General features: G+C 48.1%; 1 protein-coding gene across 4 annotated transcripts in view; it reads right to left on the bottom strand.

Moving 5' to 3' along the window:
- Nucleotides 1–12853, bottom strand: part of SYTL3 (synaptotagmin like 3) — a 69103-nt gene that overhangs the window by 29501 nt on the left and 26749 nt on the right. The window lies entirely within an intron of this gene.

Raw genomic sequence — 12853 nt, 5'->3', positions numbered from 1 at the left:
TCCGAAATTGAATTCCAGTGATGGCTGCATAACTGTAAATCTACCAAAAAAAATATTAAATTATACACTTAAAACAGGTGGATTTTAGGCTATGTAAATTATATTCCATTAAAGCTATTGTTATACATGCACGAGTAAGAGACCATAATTGCTAGAAATGACTGCTTTTATCAAAAGTTGGTGTTGGATTAGATTTTCTAAATTGGGAGAATTTGAAAAATAGTTCAATTCAGGCTTCCAAGCTTCCATTTGTTCCTTGGAAACATTTCATAATTGAATGACTATATTCCTTTAAACGTTCCTCGTTATGAAGATTAATCTTTTGAAAAAATGTAATCTACTTATTTCTAGCGATAGAGGCTAATAATTTCTTAAATAAGACTGCATCTGATATAGTACTCTTTTTGTTTCAAGGAAAAGGGATTTATGATGTATTAAGACCCCAAAAATAGAACTTTATGTGCTCAATGTTTTGTGAACGCGATGTTTCCTGGCCCAGTGCATAGGAAGAGGTCAGCCAGCCCAGCCTGGAGGGCCAAAGGCGGTCAGTCTCCGGTCCCAGAACTCCCCCAGAGGGCTGTGCGGACGCAGCCCAGGGCCACCAGGCCCGCCAGGCTAGGCGGTGGTGGCTCTGCCTAGCTATTTCTGCTTTCAGAAGGTTTTAATCCATTGCAAAGACAGACTTACGAATTCACATCATCTCCTAAGACACGAGGAAGGGCAGGGGAGTAAGGCGATCAGGATGGGCGGAGGCTGACAGCAAGGCCCACACCCTTCAGGACCCTGAGCCGGCAGCCCCGGGGTCAGCATCCTCTGCTGCCCTCGGGGGGAGGCACTGGCCCTGGAACCACATCTCAGATTTTCAGTCCACCTGCCCGGGTGCATTTTTCTGGGGTTCGTGATGGTGTTCGCCAGATTCTAAAAGGAGGCTGTGCACCTCGCCCCTCATGAAAAACCAGCCAGGACAGAAAGGCTGCGGGTTCAACCTGGCAGCCCCCGCTGGTGACAGCGAACCCCACATCTGCCGGCGCCACCCAGAAGCAAAGATTCAGGCCCGCACCAGCGTGGGGGGCTGTGCAGGCAGAGAAAAACGCGGGGAAGAGAAACGCAGCAGCCACGCCGTTCGCTTGGCCTGTGTTGCGGGGAAATGCAGAACCCGAGGCGCAGCGGTCTCGAGCCCCTCGGGGGCCCCGCTGTTCCATAGCGGCTGTGGCGGCTCCGCCCCGTCCCGCTGCCCCCGCCTGCGTCAGCCCCTCATCCGATGGATCCTGGACTGTTGCCATGGCCACCAGAGCCACTGTCCCTCCCCCGCGGACGCGATGCTATCACCCCACCGCCCAAAGCCCTTCGGTGACTCCCTACGGCCTTCTCTGGGGCTCCCGCTTCCTGGGCTCGCCCCCACCTCCCCGCCACCCCATCCTGTCCCGTCCTGTCCTGTCGGGCCGGCTTCCCGCGCCCTGCGGGCCTTGCCCAACAGCTCCAGCAACTCGGGTTCTTATTTCCCTGCTTGCCCTGGGCCTTGTCTGCTGACTCCCACTTTCCTCCACTTCCTCTTGCGCTAATTGCGCAGGCCCATCTCTCCCTCCTAACAGCTGAGTCCCCCTCTGTCACCCTTCTGAACCCCCACCCTGGGGTCCGGGCGGGGCGGGGCCTCAACACCAGGCCAGACAGCTCTCTGCTGCCCCCTGCTGGCCGTCGCGACACTGGGCCTGGCCGCCGGCTCCGCGGGGTGTGCGCACCCTTTCTGGAAAGGTCAAATAGCAAACCTTTTAGGCGATTCTGTCCTTGTGACAGCGGCCATAGACAATATTGATGAGTGGGTGTGTCCGTGTACACATGGAACTTGATGGACAATGAAATTTGAATTTCATATACTTTTTCTGTGTGACAAATACTATTCTTTTGACTGTTTGACCATTTAAAAACATAAAGCCCATTTTTAGCTCACGGAACACACTAAAACAGGCAGAGAGACAGGTTTGGCCTGTGGGCCCTGGTTTGGCCGGCATCCTTTCCAGGTGTGGGCAGTGGCTCCCAGCCAGCGCCGGCGGGGAGCCGGTCAGAATGCAGAGCCCCAGGCCCAACGAGGCCGGCAGAACCGGAACCTCTCACTGAATTTAACAGCTCTGCCCTGTGGCTCGGTCTGATTCACCTTTTATTTCCATTTTACTCCTATTTCTCCGTTACGTCTTACCAGAGGCTTCCTTAAAAGCACTGAATACTCTTGGTTAACGTGTTTCAAAAATTCATGCAACTACTAGGAAGACATGCTCATACAAGGATGTCCCTCGAGGTCCCCCAAGAGACGGGTGGCTCGCTTGGAAGAAGTGGCCCTGCCCCCTGCTCCGGCCACCCCGTTGGTAAGGCGGTTTCACTGGGGGACAGCTGTAGGTCGGGGCCCCAGTGAGAGGAGGAGGAATTCGGGGCACACTCGGTAAGGCACAGCTGACATTCATCCGCAGCCGACCGGGTCATCACCAGACCCCGTCCCAATTTTATCAATAAAAACACTGAGGTTCAGGGACGTTGTGAAATGGACCCAAAGTCACGAAGCTTACGGATGACAAAGCTGGCTTCTGTGCCACCACTTGCCTGTAAAGCTGGGCACAAACGAGGTAGGACCGCGCTGGGCGGGTGACAAAATGAGTGACTGGAATGCGGGTTTCACATTCTCTGCTTTTGCTCCTGCTTGAAATGTTTCCTAATAAAAGAAGCATGGGGGGAAAATAACCCCATATAAACCAATGACCGATTGCCTGAAAATTCTGTAAGACTTCTTACTTAATTTGGTAATTTTTTTTCTTATTTGTCACGTGCATTTAAATTTTCCGAAAACAAGGCATGTGCACCTGTGTCGGAGGCATTTCCCTTGGGCGTGCGTCCCTGGGGGAGAGGGCCCGGCAGTGAGCAGGCCTACGGCACCCCTCGCGGCCCTGCCTGGATCAGCGCCCCTCCCTTCGCTCCTCGCCCCCGGCTCCTCTCCCAGCACCAGCCCCTCACCTCGCACCAGAGCACACACGAGGTCCCGGCCCTGCTTCGCTGGCCTCTCGCTGCCTATGTGGGCACAGGTACGATGTCCTTGACCAGCACCTGAGGCGGCTATGAGCCGAGTCGCATCCAAAACCCTGGCACCTGTGAACCTGACCTCACTTGGACACAGAGTCCTTGCAGATGGAGTTAAAAGGAGGGCATAGGGTGGGTCCTAATCCAATAGGGCCGGGACACTTTGGACCCCAAGGCAGACACACACAGAGAAGGCGCTCTGACGATGGCCCCGATAACTGAGGCAGAGACTAGAGGGAGGGATGTGCGTACACCCCAAGATCACCAAGGACTGCCGAGAGAGGACAAGCTAGCGGAGGAGGCGAAGGGTCCTCGAGAGCCGGCGGAGGACACGCGGTCCCTCTGACACCCTGAGTTGGGACGTCGACCTCTGGGACTGTGGGACAGTCCATCTGTGCTGTTTGAGGGCACCCCGTTTGCGGCCCGAGGAAACTACTGGAGGCCCTGTGTGGCACGTCCCAACCTACCTCTCCTATATCACGCCTGCCACCCGGCCCCTTCGTAGGTCCTGGTCAAGCTGAACTTCCTGGATGCTCCAGACCTGCTAGACTGTTCTTCTTCCACGCCCCTTGCTCGCCCCCCTTCACACCCCTTCTTGTGGTTTGTGCTCCGGGGATCTGTGCCTGGCCTCGCCAGCTGGTCTCCCGGTAGACCCCGTGAGCTCTTCATTAAAATTTCTCTAGCTGCACTGTGATCATCTGCATATATATATATTGGTCTTCCCCACTAGACCACGAACCTTGTAAGGACACACGCCTCGTCTTATGCATCTTGGTCTCCCGGACACCCAGCAGAGGGCTTGAGTCAAAGAACCAGGGGCAAGGCAACGCACCCCAGCTGCTTATAAATCTTCCTGCACAGAGGGTGCGCCTCGTGAGCCGGTCCCCGTGGCGACCCCAGGCCGGCACGCGGAGCCCCAGGACCCCTGCGCCCTCGCCCGCAGTGCCTGCAGCGGACGCCACGCCCTGCCGCCCCACACTTCTCTCTGGACGACATGGTTCACGGTGCTGGGGCACAAGGCAGATGCCCCGGGATGTCCCAGTGCACCTCAGTCGACTGGCCAAACCAGGCTGCTCGTCGGTGGCTGAGGCGCCTCACGTCCTGACCTGTGGGGTCCACGTGGGCTGGTGTTCTTCCAATGTGACCACTAACTCCCCTTTTGGCACTGGGAGGACCCACAGTAACCCTTCATTCAGGCAAGTCACACACACCCAGACAGCAGTGGAGCTAACAGACAAGGCCATTGAGCAGAAGGGTGGCCTGGCCCACGGCCACCTCTCTGCTGCCGCCCACAGAGTGGGAGCAGCACCGTACGTAGGAAACCACACCCCGGAGTTCCATGCGTGACCCAGAGCAAAGCACAGGCGGGGTCACCCACATGGAGCCTCCCTGGGGACTGCGCAGCGTGCGCCTTTCTCAAGATGGCTCGTGCCCACCCCTAGGAGTTGGTCGTGATACATGGATTTTGTTAGAACGGCTCACTTGGCTGCATATGTCAGAAAAATCATTGCCACCAATCTGGGGTATCTCTCAGAGGTGGCGTCCTTGGGTGCTGCCCGACCTGTACGACCGTACGTGACGGTCATGAGGGCTGGCCCACACCGGAGCTTGAGTATCCCTCAAAGGCTAGAGAAAAAGGTGAATTAAACCAGGCATCAGAAGGGGTGTTGAACATTTTCAGTGTGTTTTGGGGCAATAAAGCTTTAAATCAATCTTCGTCTCCCACATGCAAAATGGAAAATCGCTCAGAAAATTTGACCTAAAAATCCCTCATCCTGTAAAAAATCGTCATATCTTCTCATAAATGGTTTCGGAGCTGGACTCCAGGGCCTTTTTACGTATATTTTAGTTCTTAGAGACGTTTCTAGCTTAGGCAAAACTGGGGCCAAGACACTACCCCGGGTCGAAAGAAGATGAAGTACAAGACTATGAATCAGCAAGCAATGCCTCCAGGAGAACAGAAATTAATAACGGTAAATGTACGACCCTGTTGGCAGGAAGCTTCTCTCACTTGGTAGCCTTCTGCCACCAGACATTACTCTTCTGCTTAGCTGCAAGAAAGAAAAATGATTTTTTTTCCCTTTAATTAAGGTCCCCCTATTCTATCAGCAGGAACTCTGGATGCCTTTGTGTGAATAATAATCATCGAAAGCTGGGCAGTCACTCTTCCATAAAGAGGTCCTTAAGGTTGATGGCAACCGGTCCAGGTGTGTTGACGGCCAGGCACAATTAGGATACAAACTGCTTTTCAGCATCTTTTGATTTTTTCTAAAAATTGCATGTGGGTTTTAGAAGCTCTCTAACCTAACGATCCCGGACATTAATCCTTTGTCAGACATGCGATTTGCAAATCTTTCCTCCCATTCCAGGCATTGCCTCTTTAGTCTGTGGACAGTGTCTTTTGATGTACGAACGCTTTTAAATTTGACGGAGTCCAGTTTGTCGGGTTTTTCCCTGTTGTTGCTTGTGCCCGCGGCGTCACACCTAAGAAATCACTATTAAAGTCAGTGTCATGTTTTCCCCTATGTTTTCTTCTGAGAGTTTTATATAGTTTCAGGTCTTTGGTCCATTTTGATTTAATGTTTGTCTATGGCGGGAGGTTAGAGTCCAACTTAATTTTTTTCCCTTGTGGATATGCCGTTTTTTCCAGCACTCTTTATTGAAAAAACTATACCACTTCCCCACTGAATGACATCGGCGCCCTTCTCAAAAGGATCTGACGGTATATGCGAGAGTCTTCTCCGGGGCTCTCTATTCTATTCCGTTGCTCTGTGTGTCTGTCTTTTTGCCGGTCGGCTTACCATAGTTCTGTAGTGAAGTGTGAGTCCTCCAGCTTCGTTCTCCTTTTTCGAGAAGCAAACGAAACACCCTCTTCAAAAAACGGGCATAGGATTTGAATGGACGTTTCACCAAAGAAGATGTACAAATGACCAATAAGCCCATGAAAAAAAATTTTGACATCACTAATCATTAGAGAAATTTAAAGCAGAACCACAATGATACAGCCACTATGGAAAACAGTAGGAGGTTTCCTCGAAAAAAAAAAAATTAAAAATAAAACTACTATATGACCCAGCGAGCCCACTTCTGGAAAAATATGCAAAGGAATTGAATTCACTTCCCCTGTCTCAAAGAGACATCGGCACCCCATGGTCCCTGCAGCACTGTTCACAATGGCCGACTTGCAGAAACCAACTAAATATCCATCGACCGATGAATGGATAAAGAGAATGTCACAGATATACACAATGGACTATTAGAAGGAAATTCTGCCATTTACAGCAACATGGATGAACTTAGAGGACATCAGAAAAAGACAAACACCGTACAATGGCACTCACACGTGGAATCTAAAAACATCGAACTCATAGAAACGGAGAGTCGCGCGGTGACGGCCAGGGGCCGGGGGACATGGGAGATGGTGGTCGAAGGGTCCGAACTTTCAGACGAGAGACGAACAAGGTCTGGGGACCTGGGGCAGAGTCGCCGAGGCGACTACTGTCAACAGCACAGCACTCACCCCTGAGAGCAGAGCGTCACCGTGGCAGGGCGGGAATTACGCGAGGTGAAGGAAGAGTTAAGCCTTATTGTGGTGAACGTTTTGCAGTAGCTACACGGACTAAATCATCAAAAAAAAAAAAGAGTCCAGGGCACAGAATAGAATTAATGCCGGGTTTGTCAGACATGGAGGTACTGACTGAATGACCGAAGAACAACAAACAAGAAACCGTAACGGGAGACCGTTTCACTCCCGTTGGGATGGCTGTCATAAGAAACACAACAGATACCTAGTGTTAGCCTGGATGCCGGACGTGGAGAAACGGGAACCCTTGCGCACTGCTAGTGGGAACATGACATGGGGCGGCCACTCCGAAGAAACTATACGGCAGTTCCTCAACAAAATTAGACGTGGGATTCCCATCGGATCCGGCAAGTCCGTTTCTGGGTATAAACACAAAAGAACTAAAAGCAGGGGCTTGAACAGGGAGCAGCACGATTTGCACTGGTCATCCTTAATGGATGCACGGATAAGCGAATGTGATAATACAGATCCGATGGGGCGGGGTAGCATTCGGTCCTGAACAGGAGTGCAAGTCTGACACGCGCTACAACACGAACGGACCTCGAAGAGAAGGAAAATAAGAAAGATACGAAAGTGCAAATACAGTATAATTCCACTTATAGGAAGTACCTGGAGTGATCAAATTTAGAGACAGAAAGCAGAACGGGGGGGGGGGGTGCCAGAGGCTGGGGCGGGAGGAGGGGGAGTTGGTGTTCAATGGGGACAGAGTTTCAGTTTGCACGATGAAACACCTCTGGAGATGGTGCAGAACAAAGTGAATGTACTTAAAGCTACTGAACTGTCTACTTAAAATAGTGAATTTATATCGCGTGTATTTTACCGCAGTTAAAAAAATGAACGTGGAGCTCTTAAATTCAAAATGATTCCTTATTTGATTTAATTGTATGTGAGTCTGGTCTTCTAAAACACGTCCTCATGTCAAGAGGTAGTTGAACATCCAGTCGTCAAGATGCTCCCTGGAAACTACCCTGATCAGTTATTTTGGTCTAACTATGTGAACATGTGAATTCTGAATTCGGAAATCCTCGTCGGTTCAATAGTTCACCTTGGTTTCCCATTCTGTTCATTTAAATAGGAAAAATAATAATGGTCATGAAAGAGTTGTTGCGTTTTATCAACTGATAATCTAGAGCAGAGGGCGGCAACCCCTGGACGGGGTCAGGCAGAGAATTCTAGGCTTTGCCAGCCGCAGAGTCGCTGTTGCATCTGCTCAACCGCTGTATTGCCGAGTGGCCACAGACAGGAAGGAGTTAGCATGGCTGTGCGCTAACGGGACTTTATTCACACAATCGAGTGGAGGGCCAGATTGGGCCTGTGTGCTATACCGTTTGCCAGCGCCCGGCAGCGCAGGGACTATTAAGTAAGATAAAATATTGAAAAGCCTAATAACTAGCCCGCTTAACCATAGTTTCCCCTCCGGGTTCAAAGCAAATGGGTGAAAACCCAACAGAAGGAAGCGGGTAGTGAGGTGGTCACGGCAATTCATGGCCAAAGACATCGGTCGCCTAAGGTGGCCTCGTCATCAAGCGGTGGTAAACGGGCCACAGAGGACAGTGGGAGAGGTAGAGGCTCAGAAATGGGAGGAATGCTGGGAATCAGGAAGCACCAGAGACACTCCAGTCCGCCGGTGAGATATCTGAGATTTTATATACATAGGTAACTGAGGTATTCAAACTGCCTTGGACAATCTAAGCGATCCCATTATTGAGTTGCTATCATGTACAAAGCCATGTGCATCATGAAATAAAAAAAAAAAAAAGACTAAAACGAACGACCTGCCCCTGAAAGATTATTACCTGGAAAACAAAAGGTTTGAAGGTCGAAGCTTTACTCTGCTACGTTATCACGAAAGCTGACGTGATAGTCTCTGTTCTGACCAGTTTAAATGGATCTCTCTAAAAAAACCTGTCGGGGACATGACTAGCAATCCAGTCGGCGGGGAAAATCGCTTCTCACGCACACAGTCCCTTCGGCGTGCTGAGTTCATTCGGTCTTTCCTCTTAAGGAGAATGGTGAGAAGAAAATATTCAGCATTTTCTTTAAAATAGGGTAAAAGCATATACAGAAAGTTATACCTGGGAGAGAGACGTGCCTTCATAAAGACACGCTCGCACGGCGGCAAGCACGTGAACGAGACACCTGATGTGTAATTCACAGGAAGCCTTACCGAATCCTCCTCGCAGAATCCGTCTGCTGAATTCCAAGGGCAGGCGGCCTTTACTGAGCCCTCGGGGGGACAGGCAACAAAGGCAGGGCCTGGCGATAGGGTCACCGATGTTTACGGGCACCTACTGCTCTCAATTCGTGACCCTGAATGCTTTAAGCCCAGCCAGCCCGATGCTGTCCCGACAGCCCTGTGATCAGACGGCCCGTATCCCAGCTGCCCGTGTGGAAAAACAAAACTCTGCAAAGTCACTCGAGGAACTAAATTACATTTACTGCTCGGAGGAGGCAATAAAAGTTATTTTTCTTTGTAATTATTAGACATAGTATCACCCTGGTTAGTTATAGATAATGCATCATTGAGACCATTATCAGGGGTTCTGTTAAGGGGTTCTGCTATTTTATTTCCCCAACTGCTAACAATAAAGTGAAAGTCACAGTAGATTTTTTGTATGTCTCATTTAACTGTTTTAACTTGGAAAAGTATTAACATTAAAATTATTATTGTTAATAATGTCATCTTTCTGCTTTTAAACTCAAATATCAAGCAAAAAAAAAGTTGTGGTTGTAAAATACAGTAAAACCTGTGCATTTACAGCAAGGCGCCAGCAGAGGGCACTGTCTTTATATGCTTGGCAAATACCTAAAGAACAACAAAGATGGGTTTTCAGCTTCAGTTTTCCAGTTATTAGTGTAGAAAATGTCCATAGTAATAGTTTATTAACTTTGCTCCTTTACCAGTGGCTCTCAAACTTAAAGTGCATAATAGGACTTTCTTGGGGACTCGTTAATATAATATACACTTACGCCCCACCTGGTCCCACGGAGTCAGGAATACCGCATTTAAAATAGCCGCCTGCGGATCCCAGACAGAGCAGGGGGTCCCAGAAGCCTCAGTAAAAACTCTGCGTGAAGACTGACAAATGCCCAAGGGTGGAAGGACGGGAGGCAACGATACCGGAATGGCCAGACAACTGCCAGAGACGTGTCCGGAGACCCGGAAAAGGCCCCCACGTCCGCCACAGGTGAACTGCAACTACGGCCAATGAGGAATCATTCATGACAACACAACTAAGTACCGAATCACACCATCCTGGAGAAAAAGAGACCAGTCTAATCAGAAAAAAAAAAAAAAAAAACACCGTTATGGAAAGCAAAATATTTAAGTGCTTTTTGTACCATCTCTCTGCAAAATGAAGAGTTTGAGTTCATTTTTTTTTCTTGTTTTTAAACCTTTTTAAGAATCAGAAAATTAGCACACCAGACGGCCACAATTTATAGCTATCGTTATTCTTTGGATTATTAGTTATACCTGGTCTATTTTCTTTCTTTTTAATTTTTAATTGTTTATTGGGGTAACATTGGTTAATACAATTGTATAATTTTCAAGTGTACGTTATCATTGGACATCTGTATATTCTATTGTGTGTTTACCACCCAAAGCCCAGGTTCCTTCAGCTGCCATATATTTGAACCCCTTCACCCACTTCACGCTCCCTCTACCCCCCCTATATTTGACCCCCTTTACCTTGTCTACCTCTCCTCTCCTTCCCCACCCCACTAGTAACCACTAGTCTATAGTCCACTGGTAGCTACTAGCCTATAGTCCATGTCCATGAGTCTCCATTTGTTTGTCCTGTTCATTTATTGTTTTAGGTTTATATCCCACGTGTAAGTGATATCATGTGGTTTTTCACTTTTTCTGTCTGGCTTATTTCGCTTAGTATGATTATCTGGAGGTCCATCCATTTCGTTGCAAATAGCAGTGTTTCCTCTCTTCTTACGGCTGAGTCATATGCCATTGTACTTATGTACCACAGCTTCTTTAGCCAATCATCTATCGTAGGACACTTCGGTTGCGTCCATGTCCTGGCCACTGTGAATAATGCTGCTATGAACATCGGTGTGCAAATATCTTTTGGGATATGGGTTTTCAAGTCTTTGGGGTAAATTACCCGGTCTATTTTCAAGGGAATTTTGGGAGCATTTATCTTAAATGGCACATATCCAATAGGATCGTTAAAATGGAGAGAAGTAAAAGCCTATAAAAAATTAGATAACAGAGAGCATAATGATTCTTGGAATTACTTCAACTGAACTTTAAATTTAGCTCCAGGTTTCTGGGTGCCAAAAAGGAAAAGAAAGCTAACTTTTTAATTTTGGATGCCTACTGGATGCTAAGCACTGACAATGCCATCACTGCACAGAGCATCAGCTTTTACCTCCAAACAGCCCAACCCTTACCCTCTCATCCACTTACTCGTTTACTCATAGCTCCTACCCTCACAGGATTCAAAAATCTGGTTAGGACACTCCAGCAGCCGAGAGTTGCGGCTGCACCACGTGGGTCCACGCGCCAGAACCCCCGGCAGCTCAGGGCTGGGATAAAGGTGAGCGGTGCCCCCGGCCTGTGCGGTCGATGGCCCTGGATTACAAACCAGGGGGAAGGGGGCTCGTTACATAACAAACGGCGTTAGGAGCCGTGACGGTTGGAAGGAAAACATAAAATGAGATCCGGCCTCCTGATGCATGGTGAAGACTTAAACGCAAATAAAAGCATAGGAATTAGAAGATAAATTATAAGGAAAGGAAAGAGTATTGAAGCCTAAAAGCAAAGGAAAAAATCGCACAGGAAAAGGTAGATTTGATGACAATGAGGAAGAACGTTGGTGTGTCAAAAAAATAAATAAATAAATAAATAGCAGAAAGGTACGATCTACGTGAATAAGAAGGGCTAAGAGCCTTAACATCTGACAAACACCTACGGAAGAGGAAAACGGTGGGAAATGTTCGATCGCATTAGTGATGAGACGAATTCAAATTAAAACAACGAGAAACCATTTTGGACTACCTACATGGTTTTACTAAATTGGTGAAGCGGTTTTGTTTGCTTGTTTTTAAGGACAATTCCAGAATTATCCTCCTTTCTGGAGGCAATGTTCCTACCCTGTCCTCCTGTCCTTCTGTTTCTAGAAATATCTGAAGACATGATAAAGACTTACCCATGGGGTCATTCGTTGTAGTGTTATTTATTGTTTTAATATTATAAACTCCTAGAAATGTTAACAGCAAAACTGGAAAATCCCTACCCAACAACAGCAATTTGGTTAAACAAATGACAGACTCCAATGATAGAACGAGATGCAGTCATCAGAAACCAGAGCGAAGTTGCCATATTTTTAACATTACTAGGTATGCTTTTCTTCATTTCTCAATTTTTTAAACAATTTTTTTTTCATTCAGAATAAAATCACAAATGTAATTTGAAATTGAGTCCCAAGGGATGGGATTTACTGGGGCCAGAACGTGGTAAGAGGCCCACTCACACACCCCGCAAATGAAGACGCACTTCCCAGAGGGCAATTTGGCAAAGCACATTAAAGCCTTCACGAGTTCATGCATCCGGCCAGTTCTTCTACTTCTAAGAACCTATCTGAAGGAAACAAACAGAGATGCCAAGATATCTGCACAGGATGTTCTCAGAGGATTATCTGCGATACAAAAATTTGAATACGGTTCACTCACTGACAAGAGGAAGCCAGTTGAATAAACGGCAGTGTCCGTCTGAGATGGGCTGTGCCGTGGTCCGCATGTGCTGGAAGAAGTCTTGGTAGCACAGGGGAACGTTTATGCTGAGCTGAATTTTAAAAGCAGGATAGAAACCTATGTATCGTCACAAACACAGTCAAGGATTCTTGCCTCCTGAGAGTGACAGCCTTGTGCGGTGCCCTCCCACCCTGCCTCGAGCTCAGGGTGTGACTTCCGAAGCCAGGCCGGGAAAGCTTTTGACAGAGATGGAGGGTAGAATAGAGGTCACTAGGGGTTTTGGGGGGACGGGGATGGGGAGTCATCGCTTCATGGGGACAGACTTTCAGTTTGGGATGACGGTGATGGTTGCCCACACTGTGAATGTGCTTCGTGCCATTGAACTGCGGAGCCGAAAATGGTTCAAATGGTAAATTTAATATTTACCGTTAATATTTAACAGTAACTAATGACAATTAAAATGATCAGTTTAATATTTACCATTTGAATTTAATATTT

The sequence above is a fragment of the Rousettus aegyptiacus genome, unplaced genomic scaffold (assembly GCF_014176215.1).
Source record: "Rousettus aegyptiacus isolate mRouAeg1 unplaced genomic scaffold, mRouAeg1.p scaffold_m13_p_1, whole genome shotgun sequence".
NCBI lineage: Eukaryota > Metazoa > Chordata > Mammalia > Chiroptera > Pteropodidae > Rousettus > Rousettus aegyptiacus.
Note: the sequence above shows the minus strand (reverse complement) of the source record. Positions and strands in the feature narration are given on the sequence as shown.